Consider the following 19,653-nt stretch of genomic DNA (forward strand, 5'->3'; position numbering starts at 1 on the left):
TCGATGCGTGCGGCGTCAAGGACGAACGAGGGCTGCGTCAGCAGTGGCCTGTTCCGCTGAGCCAGCAGGCCACGGCCGTTTCCGCCCGACACCCGGGCTAATTGATCGTTAGGGCGCGCCGAGTAATTGTTTGCATACTTTGGGGACTCCGGCGTGCATTCGTCCTGACAGCGCCCCAAAAGGACGTCAAGGACGCTCGATGGCGGACGTCAAGGGAGAGGGACAAAAACGTCCACCCAACAGGTCGTATTCTTTCGTAATTATGTGTTAGTGTGGATGTGTTTGTTTTCTTTTTTTTTCTGTACTTTCTTTCACTCTCTTTTGCCCACTCTTAATTTCTCGTTTGTTTGCGTTTTAATTAACATCGCGTTACGTGGCGTATTGACTTCGATTGCGATTTTCGTTTAAAAAATACATATTCATATTCTCGCTCCTTTTCGTTACATCCTATTCCTCACAGAATGGTTATTGCTTTCGTTGTGTTTTTTTTTCTTGTTGTTGTATATGAGTATGCGTGTGTTCGCTTCGTCATAGGCTTGCTTGGTTACATGGTTCCGGTTCTGTGCTGGGTTTTCCTCAACCCACGCTCAAACATCCCACACGCCGTCCGTCGGAAGAGTGTGCATCAGAATAATGCACTAGCGAACGGAAGTGATGAAAAAAATAGCCTACACGTCCGCAGGTTTCGTTCCGTTTTGCCACCACGGGCACTTGGGAGGCGTCACGATTATTAGCGGCGCACACGGAGATTGGCCCCACGTGCAACAAGTAGCCTGTAAGTGGTGGTAACGCGCTGATGTTGGTGTGCCCGTTCGGACTCCGGTCCGGGGCCGGGAAAAATCGACCCGATTGCGGTCCTCAGAATTGACTCAAAACTCGCTCGCATGCCAACAGGTGCCGCCCTTGCTCGTCGTTGCTGGTCCACTTCCGGTTACACAATCGCCACCTGCCCGTAAGGATAACTGCGCGAGTCCTTTTGTGTGTGCTCCCGCTGGCCGGATCGATTGCTCGCGAGCACCCGTAAGCCTCTTTGCCGCGGGTTTTCCTCGAGGCTCTGGTGTGCGGGTTTTCCTTCGCACCGAAAATGTTCGAGTTCCGGTTCACAGCACAGGATGTCCCGGGTTGTGGTACCGACGTACCGATCGACCGACACCGAATTTACCGTACACTCGCGCGCGCACCACTCACTCGCCCTCTTCTAGTGTCCTTGTTTGCGTTTTTCGTGTGTTTTTGCGCCGTGTCCTAGAGCACCCGGTTATCCGGTGAACACACTCGCCGGACCTGCTGCCGTGGTCCCGCTGCTGCTGCTGCTGCTGCTGCTGCTGGTGAGCACCATTGCTGCCACAAATTCGCAACCGGGCCCGGCGGCCATGCTTGCTTTTCGCTGGCACACTGTTCACCCACTGCCGACACTTTTCGCTGCCTATTATTTGCTGCTTCTTCCTGTTCTTTTGCCTTTCCAACGGCACACTACCACTGCTGGTGTTTCTGCTGCTGCTGCTGCTGCTGCTGCTGCTGGTGCTGCTGCTGGTAACGGGCAAACGTTTTCGTTGCGTTGGGCTCACGTCGGCACTACTGCCACGGCGCACGGGGCCAACCAGCACCAATACATGCCCGTCGGGTGCTAGCGTAGCACTCGCGAAGCCCTCGGCTGCGACAAGTGGGTTTTGTTCCCCCACCGTCTACCACCTCTAAACCAACCCGGTGTGGTGTTTCGCAGCAAACAAGTTGTCTTTCCTACGGAAACCGGGCACTCACCGGGCGCGTGATGAAACCGTGAGTTCCACCACACCAACCCAGCAGCGTATTTTTCCGTGCTTTCCCGAGGCTGGGGATTGTTGACAGCACCCAAACAGGTCCCGACGACGAACGGGTCACTCAGTAGTGCTGCGGATACACTCACGCGTCGCGAAAAAAGGACGACACTCGCGGTGGGTGGACACGGCGAAGAGGGTGGAAAATCGAACCCTCAATCCCGCTGTCCCAGCTATCCCGCTGGCGTTGCACGGTTCTCCCAGGGGGTGGGTAGATTTTGCACTTTTGTGTTGCCCTCGTGCGTGCCGTTTTCGTGCACGAGCGTGGACGAAAAGATGGCCACACTACGGAAGGATGGTGCCGTGGAAAAGATGGCGGGATAGAAACCACACGCACGAACAGCACGAAACACAACGATACAGGAGAGCGAGGAAGCACACGGCAGCGCGGCTAGAGCGCTGGTTAGAGGAAAGAAAACACACCGAAAACTGAACGGGCCGAGCGCTCCGACGCCAGGCAGCAGTGCAACAACACCACACACACGGTACGCACGGTTTTCCCGAGTGTTGCGAGGGGTGCGATTTTTCGAGCAGCAAAACACCACCATACCAGCCAGCGTTCGAGCAGCATCAGCAGTAGCAGTAGGCCGTGCGCGGATGGGCGTGTGTGTGTGTGTGTGTGAGGTGGTTGGACGAATTTCCACCCTTGATTGTGCCTGCGTTCGTGTGGTTGTGGTCGTGTGGAGATGATGCAGGCACAAGCCGTCCGGTGAGTGCCTGCGAGGTCCTACAAGTGGTGGTTTCGTCGTGCGCACTTGTTGTCTCCGTTCGAGCAGTTTCAAGGAGCGATTTCGAGGTTTCGGGGCGCCTGCGCACCGGTCTGGTGGCGCTCGGTTGCGACTCGAAGTCCTGTTTTTCCAACGGTTGCTCGATCCCCCTACGAGCCGGGTCGGTGGTTTTCAAAAACAAACGGACAAATGGGCACTTTTTGAATGCGGTCAGAGTTTGCAGCGGTCGAAAAATTGAAGAATGAACGGAATTTGTACTTCGTGGACTTTAAACTGCAATTGTTGACGCAATAGCAAGCGATTTTCCATCAATTTCACCGAAAAAACGACCCGTTTTCTGATGCATTCTCGCTGGTTAGCGAACGGTGTAGCGCTATTAAAATCAATCGATAATACACCGCCACCGCTCCATGTAGCGCTCATTAACATCTTTGAGCGGCAATGTTGTTTTTTTGCTTGTTTGCTCCATTTTATTTCGGTCGTGTAATGACGCAACAAGTGATTTGGCTGGTTGTTTAGGTTCCCAAAAACGCCACCACAGTGAGTGGAAAATCGATCCGGCGTTGGTTCGGTTACAGGAAATGGAAACTCGATCGAGGAATGTAATAACAAGGAGTTTGATTTCGTTTAGGGTAAATTTAAATAACATTTTAGACAGAAATAAATACTACCACTGTACATGGTCTTTCACAAATCACACGTGTCTGAATTATTTGGATTTATATCGTTTTTCATCAAACAGAAATACATCAACTACGCAGCTCACCACTATCCGTCGCACGTAGTTCCCACGGGGCACGTTTGGTGAAGTTTTGCGAAAAACAAAACTGCACCAGATACGCACGGAAATGGCAAAATAAATGGGCGTAAATCCAGCCATGGCATAGCGATCGGGATGAGCACAACAAAAAAAAAGAAGAGAAGGAAACAAGAAGTACGAAGCCGGCACTCGAGTGTCGCATCGCACTTAGTGGCGCCTGCCGTGGGTCCGCGTTTCACGACAACAGCAGCAGCAGCAGTAGCAGCGGCATCGGCGATAAACACAATTCTAAACATAATTTTACAATTTCTGCACGGACAATGAAAACACGCATAACAAGTCGTGTTGTACGCGCGTCCATTTCGCTGGTGGAGAGGAAAAGTTTTCCCACCGACCAACCGTCGTTGTTCCTCTCCCGCCGGTCCCGAGCTCCGGCTCGTGGTGGAAAGCGAAAAGTTTTCCTTTTTTTTTCCTCGACCACAGGACGAAGGATCGGCAGTGGCGACGTGTGCTCGGTGGGACACGTTATCGATGTGTCCGACAATGGTCGTACGTTTTTCGGGACCGTGTAGTTTGGTCAATGCGGGTCGAACTTTCGGTGCGGAAACATTTTCCGCAGCCCGTTTGTGTGGGCCAGGATCGTGTGGGGAGCGAAACCGGGATATGCGAAATTCGAATGGTCCGTGCACGAATGCACCGGGACGGGCGCCCGGGAAAACAGACAACTTTCCACGTGGCTTAGTGCGACGTAGACCGACCGCGCCGTGTCCACTCGACCGGCGGAAAACATTATGTTCTGTTACGCTGTCCGGTCCGTTTGCAGCAGTAACAGAGAGATTATTGGCCGGCCGGCTGGGTGGGTTTATTTGAATCGCCAAATAATTGAACTGCGCCTTCACTGTGCTGTACTAGATCCGAACATTGAGTGTCTGGGTATGATGGAGTTTTGGGAAAATCACGATCCTATTTTTATTTTTATAAAGTATTTTTTTATTTGAGCATGAACATTACGCATTATACATAAAGTTTGCACAAAAAAATATCTAGATACTAAGCTTACATAATTGTATCAAAAACATGACAATCAAACCATGCAAAAAGGTATGTCAATTAGCACTAATTTCACGCTTTGTTAAAGATTCCAGCAAACATGTAAAATGCTTTAATAAATTAAACGAACAAGCATGATCTTCGCCTAAGAACGTATCGATTCAAGCTTCACCATTACGCTCACCTAGCTGCCATTCTCGCACCTCAACCGGCAGGATAAGCAGCCAACCGAAGCGAACCATCATGTGACGGTTTGCGACGTACGGGAGCTTGTGCCGTGCCGTAATAAAATGGAAGGTCGTACCGGGGCAACGCCGGCGTTGTACGCGTATTAACCTACAAACATCAACTCCGGAGCCCGAGCCGTCCCATCGATCCGTGTTCATCGGCGAACGGGCTTGGGGAAAGCCGGCACAGAAACGGTTTGTACCTCAACAAGTGCAACAAGGCAAACATATTGAAATAAACTTGTCCGACAATGTCCGATGGTTCGAGTCCGGTAATTCGGTACCGGTCCGGAGGACGATAGGGCACTCGGGACGAAGCTTTGGTGGGCAGGAGTGCGCCCAGGAAGGTGTTTTAATTTGATGTGACAAGAAGCGAAGAGTGCCTGGATGGATCTGGTTTGTCTATCTGGCTGGTCCCGGGTTGCCCCGGACGCAACCGACCGTGGCGTGGCCCGGACAGGGGCTCCATTTGGCACGGACGGTCAGGATGGCTCGATGGCTCGCCACCGACGGCACACTCCATTTGTGCGAGTTTGGATCATCTTCCCTGACAGTGCAGGTACTTAACACGTTCGTAAAATGGGATAGCTGGCTTAAATTGAAAAAGTTACCAGGCGAATGTGGCCGCTCGCTTCTGCGGAGGCGTGCTTGGCGTAGCGTGAAAGTCGTACTCGTACGGTGTATGATTTCGACATCGCACGTCGCTTGACGTGTGGCATAGTGACTGACCTGAACAGGGGAGCTTAGTGTGGAAAAAGGCGTTTGGTTTTTCTTTGCCGACCAGATTTGGTCGATAATTCTACACAATTATGATAGTGCGACCGATTGGGTACAACGGAAGCGGGTTTTAGTGGGTTGCTTTAGTACTTTCACACGGCGATGTTTGGAAGGGTGGCATAAAAAAAACGTGTGTAAGAGTCTGCTTGCTGTTGAATGATTCATGAAAATTATTTGTAACCTCGGGTGGAGAGCCATCGAACGCTTCATCGATCACGGTCGGGAGCGAATTGCTGCAACTTCGTAGAGTTGATCGATTAACTTTTCTCCCTCGCCCGAGTGCCCCTAAATGTATGCAACCGTACCGACAAATCGACGAACAGCGAGCTGTTGGCAGCTGCAGCGTGAAGGGTGCAGTTTTCGGACGAAACTGGACCGTGTGTTCGAGGGGAAAGTTCCTCAGGATCACCTCGAGCAGGAAGTGCATGCGAAACGCCCCACAGTGCAAGTGTTCGACGCTGCCCGATTGAATAAACATGTTTCGAGTGGAGCCAAGAGAACCCGCTCGACACCTGCTGCCCGGGTGTCGCTTTTATATGCACACTGATGTAGTGGTTCGCATGTTTGCCGTCTACTCACCGCTGGCGATGTCACTGGCACTACCAATGCACCGACTGCTTCACTGGTCCGAGAAGCTGTAATCGCTTAAGTTGGTCGATAAATTTAGTCACTTGTACGCAATCGCATTCCGAATCAATACCGTTTCCTTACGACGCCTAACCCACGGCGTCTTTCTCGCTGGTGACCCGAACGACAGAGGGAAAATTTAATTCCATCGAAGCTAGTGACCCGGCGAGCTCTCGGAAGTGCCGGCTTCGGAACGACGGAGCACCAAGTGCGGGTTGCCCGAGTGTCCCGTTTCCCATCATTAATCGGTAATCAAGGCAAGTTACTTCAGACTCGAAATGCTGCCGGAAAAGCGCACGGGCGCTGGATTCTGCGCCACCGGTTATGGCTTTCCGAGGCGTTTCCGGGGCCAAACGGTGTGCTTTTCTTTTTGTGCGCCTTCGAGCAAGTTTTGCGTGACGCCAAACTGATCGGGAACCGTTATCGCGAGTACGTCACGCTCGCCCGGGACACGACTGACACGCTGTCAAAGCTGGCAGGCCGGCGGTTTGGGCTTGTTATCTGGTGCAGCGTTTGGGGTCGAGACCCGTCCGCACTCGCCGGGATGAAGTTCCGTACCGGCCGGGAAAGCTTGTGCCGGTTGCAGAGTGTGAAGAAAAATAAACAACCCTCGGGTGTCCGGGTGCCCGACTAGAGCACCGTGCCTGGCACTCATGAAATATTCATGCGCACCAAGTTGAGGCTGCATAATTTACGGCGCAGGAATCATTATATTAAAATTAGCCAATTCGCAGCTTTTCTGCACCACGTTCCGGTCGCTGACGGGGTGGCCATTTCCGTCGATGAAAACGGTGTCGGTTTAACTTCTGGCCGGGGGTCTGGTGCTGTCGCTTTTGGCCCTTGGAACTGGAAAACCTTCGCTCAGTCGCCTCCGTCGAAATCGATGCAATATGCAGTAACTTCTACCCCGTAGCTCTTCTTTTTCGCTTCACGCTCGTCCTGTAAGTCCAGTAATCCGTTCGCCCGTCATTCGTCAATTTCGTGCTTTATCGTTTCAATTAGCAACAATTACTGTAACATGACCCTGGCGTCGGTGCGGTGGAAGGCTTCATTTAATTAAAATACCCTGTTTTCCTTCATATCAACACCGGTCGGAGCCGCACCGTAAGGACAATATTTTAATTACCGCTTCATATTTCGTGTGAATGGAAAGTGCGTAGAAAAATGTTGGACAGCAACGACAAAAAAATAGAATGTGTTCATGAAATATACGCTCGATTGGATCGCATGTTGATCGTGGCATTAATTTACGCGCCAAGTGGTGAAAGAAAACTGGGTAGGAATAAATATGACATAAAACATGCATGCTTATTGATGCATAATATTGCCGTAATATTTAAAGCGATTTCGTAAACGCAACATACAGAGTAATTATTTTATTTTGAACTCAATTCAGCTGATGAATAAAGGCTAACGCAGGAAAAATCGCTTGATTAATCTCTTTTTAATATGATGCATTGGAAAGCCGTTTTGTAACTGTTGTCGTGAATGTGTATGACTATCCAAGGACGTCTTTTTAGTAAGTAATTTTTCATTTTTTTTTTTACCCAATGAAATTGATTGCAAACGAGACCATCAAATGAAGAATGGTACGCCCACGCATAAGCTCCTTCGTCTATGTCCTTGTACGCGTTCGGGATTCGTTCGACCTCCACCGCTGGAAAACCCTTTAACATAGTAGGCGCGTAAATTCCGGCAGTGCTGCAGCAACCGCCACCGGCATCGACGTTAGCATCGATTGGCAGCAACCGGCACAATACTGCATTGTTTGGAAACTGTTGCTGCGCTACTGTTGGCGCGCAAAGGCCAAACGATGAACTTTTACACGGTCGCGTACTTGCCCGACCGGCGTCGTCATCGGCCGCCATCACGAGCGCTTCGTTTGGCTTGTGGCATGTGAAGGAAGGAAAATCCATTTTCGAACGGAGCCAGCAGAGTCCAAAGGGGTCTTGGGTGGGCGCGTGAGGATGATTACTACACCTACGCCACTTTTTCCAGCCCACACGGTACACCCGCGGGAACGGTTAAAGCACCAAATTGCATCAGCATAAATCAAATTAGGTAACACCTGGTTCATAAATTGTGATAGTGCTGGCCGTGGCGCTCGGGATGGAAGTACTTCGAAAACTAGTTTCCATTCCGTCGAACGGACTGGCTGTCGGCATCCCAGCGTGGTTGGGATGAACATTTTTCTAATGAGCGTCACGGTGGAAATGGAGGGGTTAGAATGGTTAGAAAAATATCGCTTCCTGTCGGCGGTGAAGGAACCCGACGACGGTCCCGGTTGCGTGATGTACGGCCACATCAGTTACACGGGGAAGTGCTTAAAATTTTGGCAGTTATCAACTTTGCGAAAGTAATCAACCACCTCGTCCCGGGCGTACGATGTGGAAGGTGCGATGTTTTATCACCCTTCGTGTGTTGTAGTGCGAAAGTTTTGCGCTCTTTCTGGGACGGCACGGTGTGAGAGATGATTTAATAGACGTCGGGTGAGGATCAGTTTAAGTGAAAAACGGAATTCGAACGGGTTTGAGTGTGGTGGGGGTATTTTTCCAACGAGAGGCCAAAAACCCCTTTAGTGATGGGAAGTTGAACCTGTTGCCGATTTTGGTGTGCTGTAGCGATTGGTTCGCATGAAATATGGACAGCTAGTGGTTGAAATCAGTCCGTGTTAGAGCAAAATTCTTGCCTAAGTACTAGCACAAGGTTCCAGATTTGCTAAAAAAAAACTTGAAAACTCCTGAAAGTAGGTGTTTTAATTGAGGTTCTTTGCAATACGATATCGCTCTATTTTGTTTTCTTCATTTTGATTAATCATACATTGTTTTCTTTTCCAACTTGTTACGAAAAAACAAGCTCTACGCCCGAAAATGATGAGCCACGATGGGAGTTTGCAGAAATCCAGACGAATGAACCCGTGCCGTGCCAATGACGAAGTGCAGCGCTGATGGAAACTAATACGATACGCCAGCTCTCTAGGTTTTAGCCCGAGCATCCATTAGGATTTTGGGCCATTTCACTCCCCAGCGCTTCTCAGTTGCATGTTGCATGCCAGCAGCAACAAACAAGGACGCCACGGGAAGGAGAGAAAAAAAAAGAAGCATACACATATCAACACGCGCACGGGAGCGAGAATCCTTGCCCAATATCTGTTGTTATTTCGCCCGGTCTCGTTATCTTGTTGCCGGGCGGGTTTTAATTTACCGGTCTTACTTCGCTTCTCACAGTTGAACGCGTTCGCGTTGGCGAACAGTTTTTCAACTTAATTATCGTTTTGGTAATTGCACCTTTTCAACAGTTGCAGCTCGCCAGGACGCGTTGGAGGCCACCATCGCCCCCACTAGCGCAGCTCCAGAGTCTCGATTAGGTGCGGCGGTTTATTCGTTCGCGTTAAACGAAGTGTGCTACCGGACCGTCGCGATCTGAATTCCCTTCGAGAAAAAAAAACAGAAAAGAAATCAGCACTAACAGCACCGACAAAAAAATGGCATCCTTTCCTGCGTCTCTTCCCTCGCGGGAAATTCATTCGGGAAAGCGTGGAGTATGAGACTCATTTATAACACGAACATCGGCTACTTTTACATAGCTGCCGTGTGGTTTTGTGTGCTCGTGGCGAAGGAGTCGCGTTTTCTTTTTGCGTTTTATTTTTGCCATAACGATTTGCTCAACCCAAACGTTCTCACCACCCGAAAACCAAAATCATGAAAGACCCGGCGGTCGCATGGCGTGCCTTGGGTGGAACGAACTTTTGCAGAACCGGTAGACCTGCTCCTCCATCAGCGTGCTTTTTTTTTTCGTTCACTTCTAGCTTCTGGTCCGTACTACCACGCCGTTAGTCAGCAGCTTAGGAACACCTCGAAACACCGCCTGCTTCGATGCCACCCAATCCGGCAGGCCATCTTTCGTGGCCTACTGCGCGCCATTGTTTTACAACACCAACACCACCAACAGTGTGGTTGGTGGGGGATAATTTAGCGAAAATAATAATTATTAGCGCGAGCTGCCGAAGGCGACGAAAGCTTCAAACGTAGTGCGCGTCGTCAGTTAATTTCCATCGTCCGAACGACCGTCCGATGACTATCGCGTGATGCGATTATGGTTGACACCGTTTGTCGAACGCGAATGCGTTCGTTTAGCTCCCTTTGCTAGCCTGCGGATTGCAGGAATTAGCGGCAAGGAACGGTTCCGTTGACGGATTCGGTGGTGACAGATTTCCACCGTACCTGGTGCGGTTTCCACCACGTCATGCTAGTGATTGGCGAAATTTTCGGCGCTGGGGAGAGCGAGCGAATGCATGAATGATGGTGTGACTTTTGCTCAAGCAGTGGTGGGAGTATATTTAGCGGAATGTTTTATTTTGCTATAGGTGAAAATGGAGCATTTTTCCGAGTAAAATTTGGAGCGTTAAACAGCAAACAAACTCGCGCGGTGAATTCGCACTAATTTGCATACGTTTTTGTTTCAGCGCATCACGCCGGCGGCTGCACTGATGTACCTAATTTGAATAAAATATATAGTCTCGATTTATTCGCAATAATTAACCACCGTGCGAGCTAATGACTTCCCGTTTTGGGACGGTCGGTTCAAGTCCACGTATAATTTAGCTCGCGGTTAGCGTTTGTTTATCGGGTGGCGTATCGGATTTGATTGAATGAACGAATGTGCTGGCAGGCACACGAGCCGGGAAAAAGGGTGGGGTGAAAATATCGTGAAAAAAAACCCCTCTCTCACACACATGCACAGGTACAGATGAAAAGTCAATTCCATTCCGGAGGCTGGTGCTTTACTGCCGCTACCCACCGGAACAGTGGGGCGGCCGGATGTGCAATTGAATTTTGTGTCAGCTTTAATTATTCAGGCTAAGCTAAGCGAATGCATAAATAATGCCATCCCAAACCCTCTGAGCCCTGTGCGCTTGATGGGTGGGGCCGTGCGCACAAACGCACGTGGGAGGATCGCTTCGGGCGTTGCGGATTCGTTTCGTGCATTTGGCGTTTGGTTTTGATTTTCCAGCATTATTGTTTAGAATTTATGCGTTATTCATTCACCGGTCCCGGTTCCGGCGCTTGGGGTTTTGTTGTGTAAAGGACCCTCCGGGCCGTGGTTCCTGTGCGTGCGCGTTTATCAACCGCCGTGACAATGCGACAATTTATGCCGCGCCTAAAAGTATGCTACAAACGTGTGTTTGTTGTTACGCGCGGTCAGCAGCACGCCGAAGGCGAAATCGGTTGCCGCAGGCTGAAAGGGCCGGAGACGGGCGCAAAGACAAAGCAAAAAAATAGAATACCAAAACCCGTCACATTCACCAATGGAGGATGTTAATTGAAAAGTACTTGCACATAAAACAAAACCATACCGGGTGAACAAATCGTCCAGGAAGTGGTGAAGCAATGGTGGGGACTGATTTGCATCGCGTTCACCGGATGCATAAAATAGCGCGCTTATCGATGGTGCGCTTGATGCGATGAATGCACATCACGATTTACTACACGTGCTCGTTTGGCAGTAATGTGTGGCAATGTCGGAAATGTCCTCCTATATTTCATACTGCCACGGGTGGAAGAGCAATAGAAAGTTATGAAAATAGTGCAAAGTAAAAAAGCATAAATGATTCTAGCATCTCCTGCGCTACGGGCTCTAAGCTCATACTCTGGTATATAGTAATACAAACCAACAAAAATAGTTAAGCATTGAAAATTTCAACCTTCAACGGTAGAAAACAAAACAAAAAAGAGTCACATAAAGCATGCTACTATCTATCGAGCTAAACTGCCTTCAACGGTGCTAGGCAAAACGCTCCAACCATCCTATTCACGGTGCCACCAGATCGGACCCATTTTCATTTCCTTCCTCGGCGCACACTCCTTCCGCTGGTACACCCGTTTCCGGAATGTTGCGAACCATATCCGTGTCGTCGTTACTGCAAGCCGTTTGGTGCCATTAGCGCACCGAACGACAGCAGCAGCAGCACCAGCGTCTCGTATTTTGCGGTACGGCCTATGGTTTTCAAAACAGAGCGAAAAAAAAACCCTGATGACCGACGAGTCCATCACTCTTCCAACGCATGTCGCTTGCTCTCCGCAGGATAAACGGTCGGATAGAGAGAGAGAGAGAGAAAGAGAGAGAGAGAGAGAAAGAGAATGTGTGATAAAAAAGGGCCAGAAGCGAAAGAAAACACCGGAACACACCGGAAGGATGACTGGAGCGATGAAAAATGATTGCATGCAAATGCGCACGAGAGGGTTCAGCTTCCCGGACGGCCCACTTTTCGCGAGTGATTGAATGGTTGGAATGGGTGGGTGCGTCTATTCACTCTCACACAACCCTTCGCACATGTGATAAGGTCGTGGTGCGTTGAGTATGATTCCAAGGCAATGGAGAATGTAATATTTCTTCCGATATATTCCTCATCATACGATCGGCGTTATAGTGAAGGATTAGCAGAACAACGCTTCGTTAGCTCATTGGGTAAAATTGCGCTCCAAAAATCAAGATGCGGATTAGACACCAACCGGTAAGGGTCAAGATCCTTGATCCTCAGCCACACACGCGATCTCGTGCCGCTCAATTTGTAAACCCTCCCAAAAGGTGCTCGCCACACACGTTCGCCTGCTCAACGAGCTCGGAAAAATCGCTTCAATCGTATACGTTGGGTGGGTTACATCGTCCTGGTCTGGCTCGTCCTGGTGCTACCAATCGAACCGTGAAGCTATCGCTCTTCTGGAAGCACCACCATCAAGCGCCCTTATCAGTCTCGGCGTCTCGGGTGTTCGCTTTTTTCACCGTCGAACCATCGCCGCCAACGTTGCTAGGCGGCATCAAAAGCAATCTGCACCGGATGGGGAGAAAATGCGAAAATGCGACGGCTAAATGCCACACGACGGGTTTGTCTCGATTTTTCCACCCGCAAAAGCAGAGGCCCGCACGGGAGCGCCTGGGAAACCCTTCGATTGATCCGGGTGGCTCACGGTGGCTTGATATTGACATATTTTGATAGATTGCTCACTAAACGCTCCATAATGAGGGTGAGCGTTTAAGAGCGGGCAGAGTGAGTAACGGTAACCGTTGGTGGTAGAAAAGAACGGCGTGAAAGAAAATCATTGACAGTGTCAAAACAAACCTCCCGGATCCTGGTGGGCTTGTGAAGGGTGTGGCCGCGCGCAAGGTGTGCCTTCGTTTGCCATCACCATCGGTCGTCGGTTGAGGTGTCTATCGTTCGAAGAAAAGGACCCGCTAGGACCGGTTTGTCCAACACATTTCCCGGCTCGGCTGAAGCGAAGAAGCGAGCGGTTTCACCCCGCCGGGAAAGCTTTTAATAAATGCGCTCTATGTGAGCTGGGTCTGCTGGGGGGGCAGCATCTTCGAAGTGGGCGAAGAATGGCGTTGGGGCGAATAATTGAAGCTTTAGCGCAAAACGGTGTTGCTGGCGCGGTAGTTCTTCGGGATCGATAGTCAATCTACGATGACGGATTGCGGTGCGATGATTTACGGCTCGGTGCGGTTGGATGTCAATTGGCGTTTAAAACCGTGATGAAGGTGATAAAGTGGTCTCGAGGAACGAGTACTGGTCGTCGGTGAGAGGTTTTTGGTTAAATTAATGCTGAAAGGATGGTTAAAAGTCGATTTTGGGGCGAGCATCCAGGGGAGGATGCTTTTATAGGGCTTTTCTGTTTTATATCGCCAGTTTTACAGTGTTTTCTTTCAATTTTTACATATTTAACCGGCTCTCTCTTCAATTCTCTGCGCAACATCTGCAAACATGTAATAAAACTAATGGTGTTTTATTGGTGCGGAAAACTTTTCCATTTTCTTGCATTCACGGCAACTTGCTTTCTTGCTTTCTTGTCCCACGACTCGTCTCGAGGAATCAATTTCAACCGAAAACGAGACCAAACCTCTGCTCGCCCTCAGTGAGCGATGCTCGAGTAAAGTTTCCAGACATCATCATGCTTTAATTATTCAAATCAGTGTAATTTTCTTTTTCCCCAAGATGCGAGGCTCCTTCGACGGGGCCATCGGGTACGTCAAGTAGCCATTTTGCTCTGCTAGGACGCACCGTGAAATGGGAAAAGTGTGACTCGACGTAGGGAACAAACGGGGACGAAAACACGAGCCCCAGCAAGCTCCCTGTTCTAGCTGACTCGAGTTGCGCTGCAGGCGACGGATGCAACTGGTTGGATGGGGCGAGTAGAATTTGTAGTTTATAATTTATATGCAGCCTCCCGAACCTACACAAAATGGACGGCAGCTCGGCCTGCACTTTGCCGCTTCGAACTTTGAATGATGGCTCCGATCGAGCCAAAGGCTGGTGACGTTCGACGGGTGTTCTTTGTCTGCTCGCCGAGCTCCGAGCGCTTGTGTGGTGCCATTTTCGAGATGCATCTTCGGAGAGCACGGCAAGTGCACAAGCATATCAGAGCCGTTGTGGGATTTCGGGAGCTGAAGATGCTGCCTGCGGGCGATCCCCGACGGGTGTATCGGGTAAGTTTATGTTGGCTTTTAGGGTGTGATTTGAATTTCATCCATTCGAGTGGTTTCTTTTCTTTCTTGTGCGCGAGTTTTGGTCCGTCTTAAATAAGCTTACGGTGGCGTCGAAATGCAAAGTTGAGGCAAATTGGGCAAGATCATGAGCCGTGTGCCGTGCCTGGAGGTCAAGCACTCACCCTTGTTTGGTCGAGCAACAAAACAGCGCAGATTTGCTTCGTTCGATGGGATGGTTGATAGTTTGAGAGTAAGTTTTATTGCCAAGCCGAGCCATCGAACGATAAAGCACAAGTTAGCTTAACGACTCGATTCAGCTTCAGCTCGATTGCTTGAGTTTTGTTCTAAAGAATATTTTAATTCGCAATGCGCTTTGTTGCGTTGGAAAACCTGTGTTTTGGGAAACCTGCTTCAAATAGCAGCTGAAATCGTCGAACAAACGACATTAGCGTGTTTTATCAAAGTTTGCCATCGAATCAGCGACCTCGAGAGCGCCTGTAGGTCCCTAAACCAACCAGCCAGAGGCTCGTTTAGCTCCGTCAAGCACTGTAACAGGCAACGCAAGGCATTAGACATCGGCAGCCCCAAAATCCGCACGCTCGAACAAAGAGATCTCCAGCTAATCGCGCTCAGGACGATGGCAGGGTCGCTTGGATGGCGCTTGGAATTAGAAACCGACGAAGGGGCGCAAATCATTGTGCAAAAACTTCTGGATATCTTTTCTCCGAAATGAAACACATGTCAAGGTTTCAATTAGGGGATTTATTCTAGTCATATATGTTTACGGCGTCCCCTCCACGTTCCCTCTAACCGGTGCCGCCTGCGAGCGAGAGAGGAACTCAAGTTTCACCTACGTGAGTTCGGGTGGGATATGATGGGGAGCGAAAAGGAAAACGACTGGGAAAACTTGAACTTTCGAAAACATGCTGGCATGGCACGGGCTGTCATGGCAGTGACACGATAGTAAGGATTCCGTCTCATGGCCGCGCTGATGGCACGACTTTCCCAAGTGCCCGGGAAAGGATACCATTAGATGGGGGTGTGGTGAGGAGATGCGAGTGGGGGCGTTTGTAACAACGGAGTTACAAGGAGTCTCATACGTTCCTCTCGTCCATGGTCGGTTCCTTTACAGCAGATGAGGTCCATCCTCTGTGCCGTTCCAACTCAATCGCTGTCATTGGCGGCTTCGGATGAGACGGAAAATCCCTGGAAAAGTCTTGCTTTGGGTGCTTGCCGTGCCACTGCAGCACTGCTGATGAGCTGCAAAAATGTCCCATCCCGAGCAGTGTGGTTGTGTATTGCGCTGTGTAAAAAGCGTTGGACGGAAAGGAGAGTTGAAGGATAGAAGAAAGAAAAAACAAATTGCGGAATAAAACGAAACTAAGTATATCCCAGTGTATACTGACGAACACTTGGCCCTCTCATTGTTGCCCTCTCGCTCGGTTGAAAAGTTTCGTCACCAGTCGAGGGGCGAAAGGACGAAAGCAGGATAGTTTTTACTGCGGCGCATGCGGCAGGAACAAATGACGGATTTTAATCTTTCATAAGCATAATTAATTTAAATCTGGAGTAATGATTTACCCACGTCACTCAAAAGGGGATTCGCAAAACAGGGGCAGGGATGCGTCGTAAAACCGGGACGTAACAGATGGATTTGGTTGGTGCCGTGTTTGTCTTGTCTGGTGAGTGAACAACGAAACATCTTTTAGTTCGCTGGTACGTTTTTTGGCCGAATTATGAGAATGTAAATCAAACATACCTAAATATTACCGGGTTAAGCTCGAATCCTTTATTTTCCACCTGTTACTAGCATCTTGTTTACAAATTATTTCATATTTCGTTGCCGCAGTCATACATACACATCCATTTTGTATTAAAACCAGAGCCTAGAAGCTTAGAAGACCACTTTTTTTCAGTGTATTTCCACAAAATTGCATTCGAATTGAATTGCAAGTTCACCAGGACACCCTGCTAACGTACAACGCCACATTCAACAGCGTTTATCTCACGTTCGAAACGCCCGACCCGCCCAACTATCGTTAACGACTTCAGGTTTATGGTTCTGACTTTATTTACTATACCGAATAGCGGGAGGGAAAAACCCCCGGATGAAGAAGAAAAAGCAGACAAAAGGACACCACACAAATAGGTGGTGGCTCACCCACAAGTGGTGCCGTCGCACGCGTCCAAAATGGAGCTCGAGCCTTGGAGTTGATGCAGGAGTGCAAGGATACGCCACCCCAGCAACCCGTTTGTGTTGTGGGGACAACGCGGCGCAACGACAGCGCGGTGGTCGTTATTCGACCGCGACCGGATCGACGCAGGGACACCGCAGGCGAGGCATGCAACAACAGATACATAAATTCTGCCCTGCTTCGCGCACCAACCAGTTCCGCATAATTTAAGAAAGGACGCGAGCCAAAAAAAGGGGGCATGCAAAAACCTCCTGCAAACACACAAATAAGCTTACCGGCAGGCACACGCACACACATGCACACACACAAACGCATGCCCGTCAGCATGGCCTGCTAGGATCGGGTGGAAAATCACACATGTATCGTGGGCCACCGCAGAATGGGCACGCGTACGCAATCCCTTGCGGGTACACGCGGTGGAACGAGTGCACGTGTTTAAATGCAGTTAAGTAGGTATTATGCAGATTTGCATCATCGTGCGAGCGCCGCGGCGGAATCGAAAAACACCAAACATTGTGTATTATGTTGATTCGCCCTTCCACGGCTTCCACGACTTCCACGGTGGTGTTCCGGGGGTTTTGGGGGTTCCTTTTTCGTAGGGAACAAGATCCATTTTTTATGTTGATAGGTTGGGTGGGACAAATCCGGTTGCTGATAAGACCGCTCAAGCGTACGAAGGAAAGGGTACCGAAAAGGTGACATTTGTTGGGGGAAAAGTTGATGAACAATTAGTTTGCTTTGTCGAATGAATTTTGTCAAATGGAAGGTGCTTTTTGAGGTATAATCGCCTTAAAACAAATATGGTTTAAAGCTGTAAATCGTACGCTCATATGCAGTGTTTAAACATTTGTGAAGGATTTAAAATTCATCGCATTTAGAAATTGCAGCAAACGTTACGCAAAAAACCGGCGCAGATCGCGTTGGAAAAATGAAAAAGAAACCATTACACATTCACACCCTGCCCAGCGCCAAATGGTGCCAAATCAAGCCACCCCCCCCAGGAACGATGATGATGTCTCGAGCGAGGACAAAACAACGAAAAACGGCATGAAGCTGCCGCAACGCGAATTCCGGGCGATCACTCGTGGCATGGCGCATTGCCTCCAACGAACGACCAGCACGGATTTTCCGGCACACGATCGCACACCCGCGATTGCACCGACACTTCCCAAGGTCCCGGCCGTGCGCGACGTATTTGGGTTGCGAGTGCATAGCTGCATCCGGGGCGACCGCTGCACCAGCCGGCTCGAATTTAGAGTGAAATTGATGGCCTTTTAAAAATACAACGCAAAGGCTCAGGCCGAAGTAAAATGGTGCAAAAATAATTTTGGGAAATTTTCCCACCCACCCAGGTGGGTTGCATCGCCGGGCGGCGGAAGCACCGGTCGAGCCTTTGCGAGCGGCCACGAATGCAGACAAATAAATTGCACTTGCTTTTGCTGCACTTCCTGTGCGCGCGCGATGCCGATTCGCGGTGGGCGGTTACCGGTCGGTTGCTTTCCACCGCACCAGAAGCGGAAGAAATGTAACGAAATAAAAGCGAAGCAGTAGATCGGCAGTTTGGTGGTGCGAGTGGAAATGGGATAACAAAACGCCATTCTAAACCACCTTCTAAGCGGGTACGCTCGTACGGCTGCACCACGATTGCACCCAGTAGCGATGCACTTTTGTGCCGCGCATTACTGGGTTTTTCCAACACACGGAGAGGGCGGAACGTGTACAAACAAAACGCCCGTGTTCCACCCCATCCCATTCGTAGTTCCGTGCCGGTTGGTTGCGTTATCCTTCCTTAGCGATCGAGCGAATGTTTTGTCAATAATCGGACCCTTCGCGGGGCTCACAAACCGACGGTAGCACGGTCGGGGATTGGCTTTCGACCTGCGATGCCATCGATATCCTTTTGCGCGTTTGCCGGGTGCATTTCTTGTGCGGGAAAGGATAAGCGGGCGCGATCCCATTGGTGCATTATTTCACTACTTCCGGCTTGCACGCTGGAGCCCGTTGTGGGGTGTACAGTGACCTACGGATTTGTGCTTTACGATTTTTGTGAGGAGCTTTAATCGTCGTTGCCTTTAGAAAGGCTCCTGAATGTATGCAATTTTCTGTAGCATGAAAAAAGGAAGGAGCTCAAATACTTCAATAGATCATTTTCAGTGGGTTTTCGCAAGCAAATTGATCGCAATTAAACTCATTCTGTATTGGTCGTTTCAAAGTCAACTCTTACAAGCAGCTCAACAAAATTTTTATGCCCTCAGAAGTGTTTCCGCCAGTTCCGCACTGTGATCGAAGGAGCGTGTTTGATTCTTTCCAGCTGAGCCACCCCACAAACAGGTGTACGCCGTGCTGCCATGGTAAAGCACGGTCAGTTTAATTCCTCATAACATAACATACCTCCGTGGCACCTCACGCACCCTCACGGAAACCTGATGCCTTACACCTCCCCAGCAGGTACACAATTCGGGACATTCCATTTTCCCTGACAGGAGGCCCAATTTTCGGAAGGTCCCCGTCCGTTCCGTTTCGGTGCAATTTGATCGTAATTAAGATCATCGGCTTCCTATCAGCTGGCGGCCGATAGTCAACAAACACGTCAGTGCCGCCCTGGCGCAAACCCCTAATGCGAGTATGATGTGTCACGGTGGGTTCGCTTTTCCATGCATGGCCGCCCGGTTCGGGGGGCTGCAGCCAGCTATCGAGGGGTTTGAACCCGAAAGGTGGGCACGGTGCCAATGAGCGGGCGTGACCGGGAATTGTCACGAACCAACTGCTACAACAGTCGCGCTAGTTCTCAAGAGGGGTGGTCGATTGCCCGCTGCGTGGCTCTATTTTATGCTGTTTTAATATCTATTTTATCCATTGTTTCGCACATAGGAAAACAAAAACACGAAACAAAAAAAAACGAAAACAAAATGAAAATGCAGGAAAAATCGTCGGCAGATCGTCAATGGTGCGCATATAAAAAAATGTGCTACGAGGTTCGTCCTGTCGGTCCCA

Source organism: Anopheles nili, chromosome 3 (genome assembly GCF_943737925.1).
Source record: "Anopheles nili chromosome 3, idAnoNiliSN_F5_01, whole genome shotgun sequence".
Lineage (NCBI taxonomy): Eukaryota > Metazoa > Arthropoda > Insecta > Diptera > Culicidae > Anopheles > Anopheles nili.